At 48.2% G+C, this 21,339-nt stretch overlaps 1 protein-coding gene across 1 annotated transcript in view; it reads left to right on the plus strand.

Annotated features, from left to right (window-relative positions):
* The window catches only part of LOC119448019 (transmembrane protein KIAA1109 homolog), a 431,927-nt gene that overhangs the window by 339,238 nt on the left and 71,350 nt on the right, over window positions 1-21,339 (plus strand). The gene's annotated exons all lie outside the window — the stretch shown is intronic.

The following is a 21,339-nucleotide window of genomic DNA, read 5'->3' on the forward strand; positions in this document are numbered from 1 at the left end:
TAGTCTGTGTGCCTCGACCAGCTCCTCTAGGGTATTGTGAATTCCCAATTCAAGGAGCTTCTCATTAGCCGTGTATCTAGGTAGGTGAAGGGCTGATTTGTATGATTGTCTAATTAGGCAATCGATCTTCTTCTTTTCAGCCGGGTAGAGGTGCAGGTAAGGAAGGGAAAATACTATGCGGCTCAGGACGAAGGCTTGGACAAGTTGCCTGAGATCCAGGGCCAGGGTTTTGTAGCGATGCCTTTCCGGTAATAATGCCCTTTCACGCTTAGTGCTGAAGGTCGTGACAGTCTTACTTTTTTTTTTTCGCAACACAAATTTTTTATATAGTCATTTTTCAAGTTACCTTCGCACCAAGCATACTTTCGGGGTGAACAAATAGCCATGCCATAAATTTATAAAAAGTCAAGATAAAAATGCGAGACTGTCTCGACCTGCACTGTAGTCCAAGGAACGTGACAAAAAAAACAGAATCAAAATAGGCTAAACGGTAACGAAGAAATCAGCTCCAGAAACTGAGCAGAAAGGCGAAAAAACAGTTTTGAGAAAACGGCTCTCAAAGTTGCACCTTCTCTTCAGTTCTCTAAAATGCACTAAAGTTGTAATCTATGGTGTGTTTTGTGACGTGGGGTTTCTTGGACATGTGGCCTCTGGTCTGCTGAGCCTTCGTTCTGCCTTTTTCATGTTTGTATGGCATTCTTTACTGCTGCTCTACAAAGAGCATGGTGCCTGGGTTTCAAACCAAGTGAGGTGCATAACTACATGGGCATAAAAATACAGTAGTTCTAGCATTGTATCTGCAGACTGCCTCATTGATAGCAGCCTCTAGTGCAGTCAGTGAGGCGTTGTTTTCTTTTGGTAGAATCGACCATGCATTACTGAATGAAGGGTCTCAGCAGCCTTCTGAATCTTCTTCCATTGACATTGGCTATGGAGGTTAGGAGAGCCACTGATAGATAGGCAGCAATGCAGCTGCTAGGTGCTTTCCAGCCTGTACTTTTGTATCATGCCTCACTTCTGCTGCCAGGTGTCTGTGCCAGCCCAAGTGGCCTAGTGAACAGAGCTCATGATGAGGTTCTCTTTATGAATTAAAGGGGTGGTATGATAGGTATTGTTACGAGATATCGTGGCATTACGACAATAGAGTCGGCGCGCGATGTGCCAAGTCGCGGGTTCGAGGTGCCGATGTGCGAAATGCCTCGTTGCGGGTCCGCGGAATAGACGCTCGACGAGCTTAGTCGCGCAGTCCGAGGTGCCGATGCGCGAAATGCCTGGTCGCGGGTCCAAACGCTCGGTAAGCTCAATCGCGCAGTCCGAGGTGCCGACGCGCGAAATGCCTAGCCGCGGGTCCGAGGAATAGACGCTCGAGGTGTCGACACTCCATGAGCAATGTGCCGACACGCGAAATGCCTAGCCGCGGGCTCGAGGAGTCGACGCTCGAGGTGCCGACGCGCGAAGTGCCTAGCCGCGGGTCCGAGGAGTCGACACTCGATGAGCGATGTGCCGACGCGCGAAATGCGTAGCCGCGGGCTCGAGGAGTCGACGCTCGATTTGCTTAGTCGCGCAGTCGGAGGCGCCAATGCACGAAATGCTTAGGCAAGGATCCGAGAAGTCCGCGCGCGATATGCTTCATCGCCGAGTCGGAGACGCCTACGCGCGAAAGGCTTAGCCGCGTGCCCGAGCATTCCGTGCCCGAAGCTTGGTCGCGAAGTCCGCGTCACCGATACTCGGAATGCTTAGCCGCGGGTCTGAGACATCCACAAAAAGCGGAATCGGTCATGCTAATGCGATGTCCGCGTAGCGCCCGCTTTAACACTCGTCGAGATTACGGAAACTGTCCGGAGCTCGCGAGGAGACCGCAACAAGCGGAGCAGACGACGCCATCACGGAGCGAGCACCGGACCAATGGCGAACCGCGCTGGAGTCACGTGGCGGGCGCGGCCAATCGGTGGCTCCGGCACGACCTTCAATCATTTGCTTTTTGTGTGCTTGTTTCTGTATGGAGGAGATAGCTGAAGCGGCATATTTGAAGACGGAGAAATGCGCTTTCCAACGAGACCAAGATGGCGGCGCTCGGCTGCGCCGTTCCGGAGATATCGTGGCTTGAAAAACGCCGTTTTTTCGCGATTTCCGTGCAATTTTTCAACACCTTGGCTGATACAACATTTTTTTTAGAGCACTTCTACTTGGTTTTCAGTGATGATATTTCGGAATCAGATAGAATAAGAGTTACAGAAACTGAAAATGTGATTTTCAAAAAATCGATTTTTTAGCCATTTTTCGCGATGCGAAAGCCGCGTCCCCCCTTAATGCACTTTGTCAGTGGTCAGAGCGATGGACCGCTCGCGTTATCAACGGGATCAGCCGGCCGTGAGCGGTGGATGATAAGACTAGTATGGAATAAGTCATAAGTCATCACTACAACATCGCGGCCCAGGCCAACGATCTTGGCGAACACTTCGAGCGTGTATCAGGCTCCATGCATTCCTCAAAAGCATACCCAGCACCTCCACCAAAATGGCACGGGAAACTGAAAATATATTTACAAAATATCTACAGCGAGCTGTAGCACTGCCAAGATGGCCGAAAGACAATCTCTTCAATCGTCGTCGTCTTCACCCAAATGGTCAACGTCATCTTTGTCCCATTGCGCGCAGTCTCGTAACAATATAAACAAGTAGCTGAACTTGTCACTGGATCATAAATGCCAACCGAATGAACCATACAACCTTCCTTTTAATATTGCCGAGCTGAGCGCTGCCTTGAGCGTATGCAATAGCTCTGCACCGGGAGCTGACAGAATCATGTATGACATGATTAAAAACATACACACTGACACACAGACCACACTTCTGGGACTTTTCAACTCTATCTGGGCTGTCGCATACATCCCATCCTCATGCCCCGCAGGGGCATCTGCGTAAGCAGGCGTTTGGTGTGTGGCGACACCACGGACCCGAGCACACGAGGGTTGGACACTCCCGCGTGTAGCCGTGTCTGGGGAAAGGGGGATCCTGGGGGTTGAGCCAATGCCGGGTGTTTGGACCTTTAAGGCCCCCCGGCGGAGGCAACACACCTCTTCGGCCTCTGCTTCACATAGACGGCACCTCCAGACTGACCCCCTGGAGGAAATCGGCAGTCGCCTTTTCCTGTCCCCCTCTTCAATCTTTTGTCTTTTTCTCTTACTTACTTTTCCATCTGTCCTGTCTTCTACTCACTTCTTCTCACTTTGGAATTTCTGGGCAGCAAGGTTTAACCCTGTGTGAGTAGCCAACCCAGGTTATTTCATATTCGGTTATAGTGGTGACGTACAGCTGGCTTCTGCAGGTCCTGCGTTTACAGGCACTGCAGCGTCCCCTAGTAGGACTCGATGGTGGGTGGCTGGCGTTTCTGCCGAAACATGAACATTCGCATGGCTAGTTCTTTTCCCGCACTTTCTGATCGCCCCCAAAAGAGGGGGCGCACCGAAGAAGTATTTAAATTTTTTGGCCACCAAATTGAGAACTTTCCACGATACCACGTGGTACATAGTGAGAAAACTGACAAGTCCGTGAGAGTGATCTCACCCTTTATTGTTGCAAAGACTCTGACAGAGACTATAGGACCAGGTTACAAGGCGACGAAGATGGCCAGCGGTGACCTCCATCTGGAACTCCGCGATAAGAAACAACTTGATAAACTACAGAATTTAGTGTCGTTTGGAGATTTTCCTGTGACTGTGGCACCCGCACCATGAACACCACCTGCGGTGTTATTTCTGATGACGACATGTTGGAGCTCACTGAAGATGAACTTCTGGAAGGATTTAAGGAACAAAATGTTTTGGCTGTAAAACGAATCAAGATAAGGCGCGATGGTAAGGAGATTCAGACAAAACACATAATTCTTACTTCTGGTTCAAGTGTTCTACCCGAGACAATTGAGGCCAGATACGTCAAAATATGTGTCAGGCCATACGTGCCAAACCCGCTCCGATGCTTCAAGTGCCAAAGATTCAGCCACAGCTGGCAGAACTGTCGAGGCCGACTGACATGTGCTAAATGTAGTGCCTTGGAACACACATCTTAATCGTGTGAAAACTCTGTCCGCTGTGTGAACTGTGATGGGGAGCATGCCGCATACTCAAAATCCTGCCCATCTTGGAGGAAAGAAAAGGAAATTGTAACTATAAAAGTGAAAGAGAATATTTCATTTAAAGAGGCACGAAGGTGGGTGACGTACCTGTCTAAAACCAGGTTTGGCGATGTGGCACGTCAGGGGGCAGCGTCACAACGGCCCGCGGCTGCTGTCCAGCTCACACGTAGTGAGCCGGCGGTGACGCCATCCGCCCCCTCGGCGGCTGCGGCTACTGCTGCTCCGCCATTTCACAAGAAGGGGCCATCGACCTCCGGGCTCGTGGCCTCAAAGGTCTCGTCCGTCAAGACGAGGCCCTCACGTCAAACACTGCGCTCTTGCGTGTCCAGCGCCTCGCAAGAGCCGATGGACACAACAACCGCTCAGACGGTGCCGCCAGCGCCTAAGGAGCTCCGCGAATCTCGCGATCGCTCAAACAAAGAAAAACCCCGCATCACAGGGCCCGACAAGGGCTCTGTAAGCTAATTTACAGTCCCTTCACACACAGCACAAACTTTTTTTCAATATCGACACGCAAATATATCAATGGAACGTTAGGGGACTTCTCCATAACCTCGATGACCTTAAAGATCTCCTTCATAAATATAGTCCGAGGGTGCTGTGTGTCCAGGAGACGCTTCTGAAATCAGGAAACACAAACTTTCTAAGGCAATACGCCATTTTTCGCAAAGACCGTGACGACGCTACCGCCTCGTCAGGCGGTGTCGCTATAATTGTCGATAAAGGTGTTGCCTGTCAGCAATTAGACCTCCGAACTTCCCTTGAAGTAGTTGCTGCCCGAGCAGTACTGTTCGGTAAACTAGTCACGGTTAGTTCAATTTACATCCCCCCTTGCTATTAACTTTCGAAGACACAGTTTCAAAATTACATAAATGAACTTCCCCCGCCATACATAGTTGTCGGAGATTTAAATGCACATAACACTTTGTGGGGAAACTCTCGTTGCGATGCGAGAGGGCGCCTAATTGAAAACTTTGTTTTCTTCAGGTGCATCTATACTTAACCAGAAAGAGCCAACGTATTTCAGCGTTACACATAACACATACTCATCCATTGACTTAAGTATAGTATTGAGTATACTAATACCGTACCTGGAGTGGTCTGTTCTCAAGAACCCCTTAGGGAGCGACCACTTCCCTATTATGTTAAACTCAACGAAACAAGATGGATGCTTGCCAAGTTTTTCTCGATGGAACATCGACTCGGCCAACTGGCAACTGTTCCGAGAGCTTACATGTTTAGGTGGCGATGAGATTGCTGATTTTAATGTAGACGATGCTGTGGCATATCTAACATGTTTTATTATTGACGCTGCTACGAGATCTATTACGCAAACTAACGGACTGACTAAGAAGCGTCGCATCTCATGGTGGAACGATGAATGTAGGAAAGCACGCAAAAACCAAAACAAAGCTTGGGGATTTCTTCGCAATTCTCCAACCACCGAAAACCTCATTAATTTCAAGCAGGTTAAGTCACAAGGCAGAAGAACCCGTCGACATGCAAAAAGAGAGAGTTGGGAGATGTACCTCTCTGGCATAAATTCTTACACAGATGAGGCGAAAGTATGGCATAGGGTGAATAAATTGAAAGGCCGGGAGTCGAACCCTCTACCCTTAGTAAGTACCGAAGGAGATAGCCTGGAAGATCAGGCAGATTGTCTGGGCGAACACTTTCAATATGTCTCCAGTGCCTCTCATTACACACAAACATTCATGAGGTTCAAAGAACGCGCAGAGCTCTCGCTCTGCGCGTTCTTGTAAATGTGCTCGAAATGTCTCGGAAATGTGCTCGTTCTCTGCGCGTTAATCGGAAATGTGCTCGAAATGAAGATTACAACCGCCCGTTTAGTTTAGCTGAATTTAAAACTGCTCTCGCTTGTTGCAACAGCTCAGCACCATGTGCTGACCGTATCATGTATGAAATGATCAAGCACCTACACCCTGAAACACAAAAGACACTCCTCTCTCTTTTTAATGTCATGTGGGCTGCTGGGTACATTCCATTTTCTTGGAAAGAAGCTATAATAATCTCCATACTTAAATAAGGCAAGGATCCGTCCTTACCTAGTAGTTACAGACCCATTGCCTTGACAAGCTGTCTGTTTAAGCTCTTTGGAAAGATGATTAACCGGCGCCTTGTCTATCTCCTAGAAAGCAACAGAATACTAGATCCGTCCCAGTGTGGCTTCCGAGAAGGTAGGTCGACTACAGACCACCTTGTCTGTATTGAGGGGATTATAAGGGATGCCTTCATACACAAACAGTTTTTTCTCTCTGTATTTCTTGACTTAGAGAAAGTGTATGACACCACATGGCGCTTCGGTATTATCCTAGACCTATCCACTATGGGTGTTGTGGGGTCTCACACATGTGCTTTTGGGACAAAGGAACGACAACACAGTAGTGCAAACAATCAAAAGGGCATTTATTGCACCTTTCATACACTAATACACACTAGCCGAATTACTACCAATTGAACATTCACACGGGCGCGCGACAAATCAAGGAAGTCCGACTCACCGCGAACCGATAGCGAGCGAATACGTTCGCCCCATGCTTTGACACCATCGCCTAGTCGTTCACGTGTACAGTCACGCGAACGGTGGCGCGCTCGAACTATCCGTGTTCGTCCATACCGGTGTCCCGCTCTAAGCCTCGCGCGACGGTCGCGCGAAGCGGGCCGGCGCATGCGCGAAGCGTCCGTGCGTGTTGGTCGCCGATCCCAAGGCAAAGAGAGAGCGCCTCCGACCTTTTTCTCCCAAGTGACCTCGCCGTTCGGTGGCGTTAGCATCGCGACACTAGCGCCATCTCTCGCAACGCGCCGCAACCACCGCCGGGCTTAGCCACGCAGAGAAGCCGGACTACAGGAGACATGCGGGGAAAACAACATCAGGGGACGCGTGAGAGTCGCGCATCCCCACAGTGTCCGCGGCAATATGTTGAGTACTATCGAAAGCTACCTTTCTAACAGTACCTTTCATGTAAGGGTGGGCCGGGCCTTGTCGAGGTCTTTCACCCAGGAAACTGGTGTCCCGCAAGGCGGTGTGCTTAGCTGCACACTGTTTATTGTTAAAATGAACTCTCTACGGACGGCTATCTCACGAACAATGTTCTACTCTGTATATGTAGATGATGTCCAGATTGATTTTAAATCGTGCAACCTTGCTATCTGCGAACGACATGTCCAGCATGGCTTAAATAAAGTAGCTATATGGGCTGACGAAAACGGCTTTAAGTTGAGCCCACAGAAAAGTACATGTGTCCTTTTCACAAATAAGAGAGGAATATAGTACCAGATCCGGCTATTCAGCTCTTTGGTAGTACAGTATAGACCACTTATAACGTAACCGCTTATAGTGCAGGACTGGATATAGTGCAGTCTTTTGAGACTCCCGTTAATTTTCCCATAGCACTCCATGTATACACGTATCGCTTATAGTGCAGTTGCGGGAAACGAAATACCGGTTACAGTGCGGCTGCCTGGGAGTACGGAAGTCAGCGGAGACTGCGAACGCTCCCCTCAAACGGGTGCCCCAATGAGTGCTCGAGGAAGAAAGAGAGAAGTAGTGGAGGAGAAGGGCACATAGTGTGAACGAACAGCCAGTGAGGCTGAAACCAGAACCTTGAGTGCAAGAAAATATCACGCCGCACATAGCGAGTGAGGGCCACGAAACTGCCAAAGCCGGCCAACGCTCGCTTCACGATAACGGCAGTAAACGAAACTTCAGGGAGCGGGCAGTGCCGGTACTGCATGGCAAAGGGCGCACGCGGAGACCGTGGAATGTGAGGGAGGAGGGCGGCAGGGAAGCCGATTTCGCCTCGGCAACTCCGCCGCTTCGGTGGCTCCCCTCGCCCTCCCTCGTAGCTCCCTCACTTTCGACTGTCACTGTGCGCGCCCGCACGTGCTGCTGCTCTAGCCAGCCCAGCGCCAGCTTCCCGAAGTTTCGTTTTCTGCCGTTATCGGGAAGCGGGCGTTTGCCGGCGTGGGAAGTTTCGTTGGCCGGCCTGGAACAGCGCCGCTGCTACCCTCTGCTCCATAGTCGGAGCGTGCAAGGTCAACACGTGACTAAAAAGTAGAGGAAGCATAAAGGAGAAAGGAGGGTTCATTGCCATTTTCTAAGCGTGGCTGAGACGTCGGCACGTACACGCATGTTCCGGCGCAACGTAGAATCGGCCACTTCGTCATTTGAGAGAGGGTGAAATTTCCGCCGCGTTTTTTTTTTTCTTTCTTTTTTTGCTTTGTTTGCACCCGACATTGAGGGGTCTCTCCTAAGCTTTTACTGCTGGAGCAATGCCGGTCCGAGACGCCGCCGCGTGATAGGTTCGAATTAACGAGATTCGACTGTAAATTGAATGCAAACGTTCTAGCTGCATTCCTTGACTGTTGCATACGCGTGGCGGCTCGGTGCATATGTTTTGCATATGTGCGGGCCTTGAAAATTTTTGCTTTGGTTATAGTGCGGTACCGCTTATAATGCAGTACCGCTTGTAATGCGGTACCGCTTATAGTGCGGATATTCGCCACTCCGGCGACTTACGTTATAAGCGGTCTACACTGTACATTACCTGTAACCACTGAGCACAAGTTCCTGGGAATTGTGTTAGACTCAAAACTGACATTCATGCCGCATATCAAATACTTGAGGGCTAAATGCCTGAAAACTATGAACTTGTTGACTATCGCGTACAACATGGGGCAGTGACAGGAAATGTATTTTGAACTTCTATAGATGCCTTGTCGGCTCACGACTCGACTATGGTGTGATAGTGTATCAGTCTGCTGCACCCAGTGCTTTAAAGATGCTGGATCTTGTTCACCATTTGGGAATCTGACTCGCGACTGGGGCCTTCAGGACAAGCCCCATACAAAGCCTTTATGTAGAAGCAAACATGTGGTCGCTACACCTTCAGAGGCCTCATGCCACTTTTACATATTTCGTGAAAACAAATTCAGACCTTTCACATTCTACCTATTCTACCACAAACGATACCACATGTGCCACACTATTTCATAATTGACCTAGAGCGAAGCCGCCCTTCTCACTACGTGTGAGAAACATCGGTGAAGAAATGGGTATTTCATTACTTGAACATAACCTAATGACTCTAGGAAAACTGCCACCGCCGTGGCAGTGGCAGCTGGTAGAATGTGACACATCGTTTATCAAAGTTACAAAATACGCCCACATGCACACATTCAAATGCACTTTTTAGAATTAAAGTCGAAGTACTCCTGCCCTGAATTTTATACGGACGCGTCAAAGTCGCATGCTGGCGTCTCTTATGCAGCAGTCGGTCCGTCCTTCTCGGAATCCGATGTACTCCACCCCCAAACAAGCATCTTTACTGCAGAAGCTTATGCAGTACTATCCGCGGTGAAACACATCGACAGAATGAAACTACAAAAGGCAGTAATATTTACTGACTCTTTAAGCGTCATTAAAGCTTTGATGTTGCCGCAGAAAAACAAGAACACTATAATTACCAACCTCTATTCACTCATCTGCTCTGTTTATGCATCCAAACAACAACTCATAATATGCTGGGTGCCTGGGCACAGAGGCATCGAGGGTAATGTTCTTGCCGACAATATTGCCATGTCTATAACAACGAAAGGTGGCACCTCTTTTTTAGCTAGTCCCACCACAGATTTCAAACCTTACCTCCAGAAGGAACTGAGGAGATATTGGCAAAGCATGTGGGACAGCGAAACACTCAATAAACTCTACATAATTAAGCCCAACCTAGGAAATTGGCAGCCTATAACAAAAATACGACAAACCGAGGTTATTTTTTGTCGTCTTAGAATCGGCCACACTTTCGGTACACACTCATACTTGTTGATTGGTAATGAGCCACCTGTCTGTTGTAAATGTGGCGCTACCTTAACGGTCCTTCACGTGTTAATCGAATGTCGTGAACTAGAGACTCACAGGAAAAAACACTTTTATTTACTACGCCATGAAGAAGTTCTACTACACCCAGCAATGTTCCTAGGCAACGAACCACTCTTTGTCGTTAAATCAACCTTAGCTTTTTTAAAGGATGCAGGTGTACTGAATGTTATACATCCAAGTGATCCGTAGCATGGCCTCTTATCAGAGGCTGCTGCTGTGGAAATAGTATTAGGAGCACGTGCCTTCAGGTTCTTGAGCTCAAGGACCCGGGTAAGGCAACAGTGCTACTTCCATACTTTTACATTTTTATCTTCTATTTCACTTCGCCTCGTATATATTTTATGGTCATAGCATACCTCACTTTTTACACTTATAGATTATATACTTGACGCACTCACACATTGAATGATTTTAGGCCCCTCTACAGCCATGGTGCATGTTAGACTTCATTAACCATTGTTAACTCATTGTATCATGTGTATGGCACTCTTTCGCCAGAACTGGCCTTTGCGCCATTAAAACCAAATCATCATCATCATCATCCCATCCTCATGGAAGCAAGCAATTGTTATTCCAGTTTTGAAGCTGCGTAAAGACCCTTCCTCGGCGGCAAGTTACCGCCCGATAGCTCTCACAAGTTGCCTTTATAAGCAATTTAAAAAAATGAATTATCGACGACTCAAACACTTTCTTGAACTGAACAAAATGCTTGATACCTATCAATGTGGCTTTAGAGAAGGGCGGTCCACAACTGATAATCTTGTGCGCATTGAAGGAAATATTCGGGATGCATTTGCTCATAAACAGTGTTTTTATAGATATTCCTCGATATGGAGAAGGCGTAGGACACAACGTTGCGTTATACGGAGTCTTGAGAGACTTGTCGGGAATGGGCGTCCGTGGCAATATGCTAAACCTAATAGAAAGCTATTTGTCTAATCGTACCTTCTGTGTCAAAATCGGCAATGTATTGTCACGTCCCTTTATACAGGAAACTGGTGTACCCCAGGGAAGTGTGCTCAGCAGCACACTCTTTATCGTTTAGATGAACACACTCCGTGCCTCATTACCACTGGCTATTCTTTATGCCGTCTACGTGGACGACATACGAATAGGCTTCAAGTCCTGTAACCTTGCAGTGTGCGAGATACAGGCACAGCAGGGCTTGAACAAGGTGTCCAAGTGGGCAGACAAAAACGGCTTTAAAGTTAACCCCCACAAAAGTTCTTGTGTTCTTTTCACAAGAGAGGCTTGGTTCCAGATCCTTCTGTAGAACTGTATGGACAACAAATACAGTTAAACCTGCTTATAACGAACCTCCATATAACGAATTCCTGGATATAACGAAGTTTTTCGATTCCTCGCCGTTACTCCATAGAAGCACAGGTATTTGAGACCTCTACGTAACGAAGTGGCAGCGGGAGACCCCCTCAAAATAAAGAATTTTCCCCGCCGACAACCTAGAGATTTCGACCCACATTTTGTCGTTTTTGCTCGAGCAGCAACCGGAAGCAGCTTCTCCGCCGCGACGGAATGCAAAGCGAGCACACGTGTGCATGCATGCGAGCGTGTGCGAGGCAGGCATGCATCCCTCGACCCGGCGATCTTGCCGCCGCGGGCGTGACCTTTCCCCCTCCCTTCATTCAAACCTGATCCTTCTGCTTGCTGCAGCTGGCCTAGCCCGCCAAGCCGGCAGTCCACCTTTCCAGTTGATGTTGCTGACGCGCTGGCAGACGCTGTGACACATCACACTCGATGAGCGCGGACACGCGCTGTCAAACGCTGGCGGCGTGTGAAAGCGTCGCTGCAGGAGCGAGCGAAGTGACTTTCGTGCTGTTGTCTATCGCTTCAACGCAAACTGAGCGCCGGGAACACACAGCACGCACAAAGCTACGAGCCGCCGATGCACCTACACTGCCTAGACTCTGCCCCAACGCAGATCACTTTTAAGATATGGCCCGCATGACCGCGCGCTGCCGCGAAGTACGCAGTTGATGCCAGAGTACAACGTCGCCCGCTATCCCTCCCCGGTGCCTCGAGCGCAACGGAAGAAGGCGCGCTTGCTCCTTGCTTTTCTCTCTTGCACGCGCGACATTTAGACGTGTTTGTCGGCTCCTCTCCCACATTTTCACTCGCACATACAGCATATGGTGCGCGGCGACTGCGCTGTCGCCCTTGGACTTTATATGGAACATCTATGAGCCAAAACCAATTTTAGGGCCACAACGCGTCATACACACCAATTTTAGATAGCAAATATGGATCTCAAGGGCCATACTTTTGCTGGCGGAAACGGAAAATACGTCATAGTTGTCGCCCCTGGCACTTTGGGCAGCTAATGCCATCGTCAAGCCACCAAGCCAAGCGACATGAAAAGTCAAAATGGCCGCTCAGGTCGGCGCGGGGTGGCAGTTTGCAACGTATGATGCGGGAACGGTCCCACAGTTGCGACGCAACAGCAAGGTTACCAATGCATTGGGTTCTATGGGAGCTGTGCCAGGACCGGCCGAAAACGACGTAACAGCCGGAAAACGCAGCACCTGGGAACGTAACAGCGGGGTTTTACTGTAACACTATACGGCGCTACGACGCCATCGTAACGCTCGCTCTTCGTTTCCGATGCCTCGCGTTTGTGCGAAACGACACGCGTCCACACATTCTGTACCTGGTGTGACATTCCAAGGATAAGTGCTTCGACGAAAACGGAAAACGGGTGCGTATTACAATCGAGGGGGCGTTAGAATCGAGTAAATACGATAAGCGTTTCCTTTTCGAATTTTCGTGCCGGACCTGCATATAACGAAATCCTCTTTATAACGAAGTTTTTCGGGAATTTGTCAATTTCGTTATATCCAGGTTTAACTGTACCTATGAACAAAGAACACAAGTTTTTAGGCATCATACTTGACTGTAAGCTTACTTTCATTACCCACATAAAATATCTCAAAGCGAAATGCCTAAAAACAATGAACGTAATGAAGATTCTATCTCACACAACATGGGGCAGCCACAAGAAGTGTTTATTGAACCTTTACAAGAGTCTCATTTGATTGCGACTGGATTATGGAGCTGTAGTATATCACTCTGCCGCCCCAAGGGCGCTAAAGATGCTAGATCCCGTTCACCATAAGGTATCTGCCTGGCTACTGGCGCTTTCAGAGCAAGCCCTATTGAAAGCTTATACGTATAATCGAATGAATGGTCACTCCGTCTGCAGAGGTCATACATCAGCTTCACCTATTTTCTCAAAGTGCACTCTGATCAGGAACATCCGTGTTCTATAAGAGTTAACTATTTGACGTGCGCAACACTTTTTCGTAATCGACCCTCTGTGAGACCGCCTTTCTCACTGCATGTGAGAGAACTTAGCGAAGAAATGAATGTCCCACTTCTCGAACATCGCCTAATGCCTCCAGGTTAGCTGTTACCACTGTGGGAGTGGCAGGGGATAGAATGTGATGTATCCTTTGTAGAGGTCACAAAGCACGCTCCCGAGCTCGAAATCGCAATGCATTTCCGTGAACTCCAATCGAAGTACTCTTGCTCTGAATCCTGCATTGACGCATCAAAGTCGCATTCTGGCTTATCTTACGCGGCTGTTCGTCCCTCTTTCTCTAAATCAGACGTATTGAACCCTTGTACAAGTATCTTTACTGCAGAAGCCTATGCAGTGCAGTCTGCGGTTAAATACATTAAGAAATTAAAACTACAGAAGGCATTAATATTCACGGACTTCTTAAGTGTTGTAAAAGCACTAATGTCCTTAAGAAAACACAGAAATCCTGTTTTTATTGAGCTTTACTCATACTTGGGCAAAGTTTATTCATCTCGTAGACATGTCACAATATGCTGGGATCCTGGCCATAGATGCATTGAAGGTAATCTGCTACCAGACCAAATGGCCGCATCAATTACATCTCAAGCTATTAATTCTACTGCTGCTATTCCTGTAACAGATCTCAAGCCTTTTTTGCGAACGAAGCTGCGAAGCCACTGGCAACGCTTGTGGGACGCCGAAACAAATAATAAGCTCCTCTTGATTAAGCCACAGTTAGGTTTCTGGCCCTGTGCAACGAAAACACGACCAAACTGATGTTCTATTCTGTCGTCTCGGAATAGGACACACATATGGTACTCACAATTTTCGATTGAATAGTAATGATCCTCCAACCTGCGGTAGATGTGGCGAGAGGCTCACCATCCTCCATGTCCTCCTGGAGTGTCAGGAAGCCGAAAGAGAAAGAAACATTTTTTTTCGCATACCGCTATTGTGTCCCTCTCCATCCCGGCTTGTCCTACATGTTATAAGCCCAATAAATACATAGCGCATCCTCTCTCCAGAGGTTGCCACTGTGATAGTAGTTCAGTATAGCACATGCCTCCAGGCCCCTGTGGTTTAAGGGCTCTGCTTAGGCAGTAGTGCTTCTTGCCAATTATTCCATCTGACATATTTTGTATGTACAGTATAGATCACTTATAACGTAACCGCTTATAGTGCAGGACCTGATATAATGTGGTCTTTTCAGACTCCCGTTAATTTCTCCACTGCACTCTATGTATACACGTATCACTTATAATGCAGTTGTGGGATACGAAATACCGGTTACAGTGTGGCTGCCTGGAAGTTCGGCAGTCGACCGAGACGGATAACGCTTCCCTCAAGCCACAGATATACTCCGACGTAACGCACGCACGTCGCGCTCCGCAACATTACGGTGGCAAACAAGCGGCGTCTATACTCCCAACGGCACGACGTGTCCGGCGTGTCTGGCACCGTAGGGCGCGTTCCAACGTTGCTGGCGCGTGAATAGCTCCGTTCGTATTTATTGCCCGCTGAGCCGGCCACACATTCCTCCAGCATTCCTCGCGCAGAGCGGGCAGAATGACGTAATGGCAGAATTGCGCAAAAGCACGTCTGCAGCCGCGGCTCGCTGCGCATTAACAAGTATGGTGTCACGCGCACACAAGCAAACATGAACACATCTGACTCAATGACCACTGAAACTTGCTGTCAAAATGGTGGAGTGAGGAAGCATGGCAGCAGCAGAGAGCATTTGTATCAACGTGAACTAAGCCGCAAAAACACAATGCACAGCGGGCGCACGCGTCCACCCAGAGTAGAGCCTCCCCTTCCTCCTCACTATCCTGCCCCCGGAGCCTTGCGCGCAAAGACGGCACGCTTCCTGCCTGCTTTCTTCCTCTTTGCGCGGACGAGATTGAGCCACAATCGCCGGCTCACCCTCGCACGCTTTCACTCGCACATGCAGCATACGGCATGCGATGGCATTTTTACCGCCCTTGGACTTATACGGAACCTAACGGCAACAGCAATGGCTGAAATACGCCTGGAGTGTCCATATAATTCCTATCACAATAAAATTTTTGTTTTTTATAGTGCGGTACTGCTTATAGTGTGGATATTCGCAACAGCGGCAACTTGTGTTATAAGCGGTCTACACTGTATAATGGTTGCTGGCTTTTCCAAAGAGAGCATTATGCACTACTTCAGTAGATTGTTTTCTTTTTAAATAGTCTTTGTATGCTGCTGCCATCATATTATTCAGACTCAATATTGTTACGCGAAGAATGAGTCAGTAAGACGGGCAACTATTTACAGGTTGTATTTACAACAGCGGTTGCAGCGCTGACCGGTTAGGTTCACAGCGCGAGCCCAGCTCGTTCTTCCTCTTCTTTTCTCGAGTGATGGCGCCCGCGCGCCTCGGTCAAACAATCAAATAGCACACACATGTAGCATAATCCCCCGGCGGCAGAAGCGACGTCCCGGAGCGTCTAAATGTCATCATTGGGAGGGTGATACTGCTCCAGTCGTGTAACGTGCACGATATCGCTGAACTGGGAAGCAGATGGGGCGTCAGGGGCGATCTCGTATGTGACGGGAGTCACGGCACGAAGCACTTGGTAGGGGCCTGTGTAACGCGACAGCAGTTTTTCTGACAGGCTGACCTGACGCGACGGAGACCATAGAAGCACCAAAGAACCAGGCGGGAAGTGCACGTCTCGGTGTCGCTGGTCGTACAAACGCCTTTGATTCTCTTGGGAGTTCAGAAGGCGGTCACGGGCAATTTCCCTTGCGTGAGCAGCGCGGGCGACGGCATCAAGTGCATATTCACTGGTGGGTGCCGCGTGAACAGGGAGAGTTGTGTCGAGGGGCAGTGCTGGTTCTTGGCCGAACAGGAGGAAAAATGGGGAATAGCCGGCTGGGTGTCGTGGCGCGAGGAATTATAGGCAAAGGTGACAAACGGCAGAGTGAGGTCCCAGTCTGTGTGGTCTGAAGAGACATACTTCGCGAGCATGTCTGTGAGAGTGCGATTAAGACGCTCCGTGAGGCCATTAGTTTGCGGATGGTATGACGTGGATAGCTTGTGCCTCGTGGCACAGGACTGCAGGATGTCCGCGATAACTTTTGACAGGAATGTCCGGCCACGGTCTGTGAGAAGTTGTCGCGGAGCTCCATGTAATAAAATCGCGTCGCGTAAAAGAAAATCGGCAACATCTGTGGTGCAGCTTGTAGGGAGCGCTCGGGTGATGGCGTAGCGCGTGGCGTAATCTGTGGCCACAGCGATCCACCTGTTCCCAGAGGTAGAAAGAGGAAAGGGACCAAGTAAATCTGAACCAACCCGAAAGAATGGCTCCGCGGGAATGTCGATTGGTTGTAGGTACCCAGCAGGTCGCGTCGATGGTGTCTTGCGTCGCTGGCATTTATCACACGCAGCTGCCAGTGGCCTAGCCAGAAATTTTGTTCGGGGGGGGGGGTTCAGGTTGCAGCGCGGCCTCCTCCTTATAGAATTTGTCGAGGGATCAAATGCATGAATAATAACTGCATTGCCAATTGCATTGTATATTAGATGCTGCAAGCGAATTATTGAACGCTATGCACTGTCCATTAAAATATGTATGTTTTCATAACAGAATATATTCATATGCCCCAAAAATAGTGGCAGAAATAACTGATATAAATGCATCCGTGTGTTTTTTTTTTTTGTCTAATTAATAAGTAAAGAAAACATCGCATGAACTTTAGAACTATTCACCCTTTTCGCGGAGCAGTTTGTTTTAGAGAAACGAGATGGCGCTCACGGCGGCGCGCCATACCTCTCCTCAGCGACCGCGCACGAATACGAAACCATTACCGATTGCTTCTGTGCGATCAGCTGTGGGAAATGCAATTGAGTTTTCGCTAACACACTGTGCTCCAATCATGCTAGATTGAATAATGTGGATTGAAGACGTGTGCAGTAGTTGGCTGCAAAAATAGTGACTGGCCTGTTAAGGAATAGAATGAATCTGTGTGGCGAAGTTCGCGTACCACTGCTGCAACTATCCAAACGTGTTACCGGCACTTCGTGATGTACGGCTTTCCTCGAGGGTACAGAAATTTGCTCATCCGCCAGCCTTGTATCGCTAACCTTCAAAGAAAGGGCTTCATCCCCAGAACGTCGGCAACAGTGAGTGCCACTCGTTAAACAATGACAAAGGGAGTAGCGCCGCTTCCTGTTACAGTAAGTTTCGCGTACGTTATCTATACACATCTGTCCAAATGGCAGGAAAACTTACGCCCACTTTATTGCCGACGTATCAAGAATAAGTCAATGGACACACACTTGAATATATGCGGACTGTATACACACAATAAATGACGGACTACACCTATGGCGCACCAATGGTCGAAGCTGAATGTTTCGTGACGGTCCACAAGAGTAAGCAAGTTACTAGCTGTAATATATGTTTGCTACAAGGTATTACAATGTACAAAACAGCTATGTTTCAAGCCTTGTGCGCAGCAAGAACAAATTTATCGGATTCGGAACTGAGCACACCCGCGAGCAATTAGGCAGAAAATAATCAGATAGTGACTGCACCGAGGAACTTCACTGAGTCAGAAACTGACAAGCCACTGCTTGAAAATATATACCGAATAAAGAACAAAGTGCAAAACACACTAATCCTGACTGAATTCATAATCGCAAAGCTTGGAATGCATATTTAGCCCTGCTTTTAGAAGAAGCACCATATAAACTGCCTGCGCTGTTTGGACATAGCTCAGTCAGCTCCGAAAGCGCTTTTGCGTGTTCTCTGAAGCTGTGATCAAAGCTTCGTGTCGTCTACCTAGTCACCATCTACATTATCTCCGAAAACAGAGGTTTTCTAAGCCGCGCCGGCGTCTTACACTTCCATTGTAAACAAGGAGGCAACGGAGGCAGTGGAGGCAAGCAATGGACGCGTCACCACGTGATCAAATATGGCAGTGCCCATGGGATCGCCGCGAAAAGGGTCAATATCAGTTCGAAACGAGCAAAGCAGTGCATGCAGCTTATATGAAAAACGTAAAGGCCATGAAATGAATAAGTTGAGGACAAATATTTTGATGAATCTTTGTCATTCAAGAACCTTGTTTACATTTTTCTACATATGCAACGGCCAGGAAGAAACCTTAATGACGCTATCCCTCGTTGCAATCGATTGTGCAAGAGCAGCTGTAATTCGTCGTGTATTGTAATTACACCGAGATAATACTCGCAGCAGTGAGTACAAATAAAAAGTGGAAGTTCTGCAAAGTATATATTAGAAATGCGAAGATAAAATGGAATATACAAATGCGAAGATACAACTCGCTAAAGGGTAAAAAAAGAGTCGCTGGAAACAAAGTTCACTGCTTGTATACACAATACCTCGCAGTAAGATATTTAAAAATACGTATGAGTCTCCAATAAATCTACGTATTTAAGCAAACATCAGTGTATATAATGCGTCAAATACGACAAATAAACATGTTGCTCAGTCACAGATGGTAAACTTTGCACACAGAAAGACAGATGATCCTGGCAAGAACATAACTATGATCGCAGAAATTGTGATATGTACTTGGGCCATGCAGCGGTCGCGACAGTGCCATGTGGGTAGAATAATAGAGGAATAATGCATAAATCAGTACGAAAATGTGCAATTTAACTGCCTGCACAACGCCAACAATTATTCTGCACCCAAAATTAAAGGAGGGTATTGCTTCGTTTCAAAAAAGAAGTAAAAGCAGGTAGCTGAAAAGGAAAGAAAAGGACAAACGAAGGCCACAGATGATGCGGTAAGTTGAACTACCCAATATCCGAGTGTTTTTGGCGAACGCCGCGTGGGCCGGGCTTTCAATGAACAAGGTCGGTCAAAATTGGTTATTGGTATCCTCGTAATTTTTGTATTCGCGTGATAATTGTGATCATGATGCTAACTGCTAGAATAAACGGTGAAAATTTCTGCGGTTTTAAAAGCTAATGAGCGGTCACACGTTTTCATAATTAAGAACTTATGGACCTGAAGGAACAGTGCTTTTTACTTGCATTGATTTTTGCTGCTTCGCTATCTAAAGGACAAACTTCTCTCGGCGGGAAAGTGGAGCGAAGCGGTCACGTTGATGCCGACGTCTCTGTGGGTGTATAGAAGCGCCAGCCTAACCATGCGTTCCACAGACATTGTAGAGCGCAAGTAGTTTTTTAGTAAATTCTTGTTAAAAAAATATTCTCTCTGCGCTGGCAGTGGTCACTGGAAGGGTGACTAGAAGCTGCAGCAGTATTTACACATTTACATAGAACCTGCTGTCGCAGTGAGAGGTGGGCATCTATTCCGGTGCTAAAACCTAAAACACTCCCTTGATGTTGTTGGCATACTTGTTTAGGTACCTTGCAGAAAGAGTAGGCTGTTCGATTCCAGCGATGTCCGTCGTTTCGTCAGGAAGTATGGAGAAGCAGCCTGCTTTTGAATCTAAGCTTTCTTTGATAATATCACCACAAAATCCTATAATTTGGTTTTGTGCGTCTGGGCTTAAATACGAGGCAATACTGGGGCAACTTTCCAAATGGTTCTTCAGATATGTATCTCCACAATCAGCTCGCATGTGAAGAAGCACTCTGAAAATGCCTGTATTTTCAGCAGGGGCATTGCTTAAATCCATAGGGCCCCTGTCCCTGTGGCCACGGAGAGCCAGACCCGCAAAAAAAAGAAAAAAAAAAAAACTCAATAATAGGCCGTTCACTTTCTTCTGTTTTCTCATATTTTACTTTGCCTGGCCTGGTCCAGCTGATCAACCACATTGGGCACGCTTCCTGAAAATGTTTGGAGAAAATTATCAGCTGCTAGCTGACAGTCACGGTGATATTTAGTATTTTCGTGTGTGTGGGAGTTTGCGAGCGCGCGCTTCCATTTGTGGAACGGCTTGGACACGAGCGTTCCAGTGCGTGCATGTTGACCCAAGTTTATAAGAACATTAACCTCATAAAGTTCTAGAATTGAAAATCTTTTAAAGCATGCCTTTGGAAATGTCAGCGCACCTTTCGCGTCAAACGTTTATGAGAACTTTATTAGAACCGTCTGAAATAAGAACAGAGCCCCACAAAGCTCCGGACATCTTTGACAGACTGAGGTACAGGGAAAGCCGTTACTGCTCGAACCTTCTCCGGGTCGGGTTGTACTCCGGAAGCATCGACGAGATGGCCGATTACTGTAATCTGTCGGCGCCCAAAGTGGCACTTCGATGAGTTAAATTGGAGCCCAGCCTTGCGGAAGACGTCAAGGATGGCTGCAACGCGCTCAAGGTGCGTCTCATATGTAGGAGAAAACACAAGGACGTCGTCGAGGTAACAAAGGCAAGTTGACCATTTGAAACCTTGAAGCAGAGAGTCCATCATCCGTTCGAACGTGGCGGGGGCATCCTGTGGGTAATCAGGAGGATCTGGAGATGCGTCAGCTGCAAAAGCAGTGACGTGGTCGTCTGTCACAGACCGGAGCGTGGCCACCACTATGCCTTCAGGTAACACTTGCTTCGTCAAGCCAAAATTGATGACAGGGAGACGCATCCGATTAGCGGCAAGGGTAACGACGGAGTGTGGCACAGGTGGTGGTGGTGGAGGTGGAACGTTCCCCATCCTCGCCACAGAGCTCCGAAGCGGCCGCACCGTCGTCTTCTCAGCCATGGCTTCCGATGGAAACACTCCGTCGCCGCCTACACCTGCGGTGCCTACCACGACGTACGTTACGGTTCCTAGTCTCCGTGATCCTGGGAGATTCTCCGCCCAAAATGGCGTTGACGTCGACGACTGGCTCAGCATGTATGAGCGTGTTAGCCGAAGTCACCACTGGGACCCTACCATCATGCTTGCCAATGTGATATGTTATCTGGACGGGACACCGCTTGTCTGGTTTCGCACCCATGAGGTTGAGATAGCCAGCTGGGACACTTTCAAAGAGAGGCTTCGCGACCTCTTTGGCAACCCGTCAGGTCGCCAACAGGCTGCGCGAAA

Source organism: Dermacentor silvarum, chromosome 4 (assembly GCF_013339745.2).
Source record: "Dermacentor silvarum isolate Dsil-2018 chromosome 4, BIME_Dsil_1.4, whole genome shotgun sequence".
NCBI lineage: Eukaryota > Metazoa > Arthropoda > Arachnida > Ixodida > Ixodidae > Dermacentor > Dermacentor silvarum.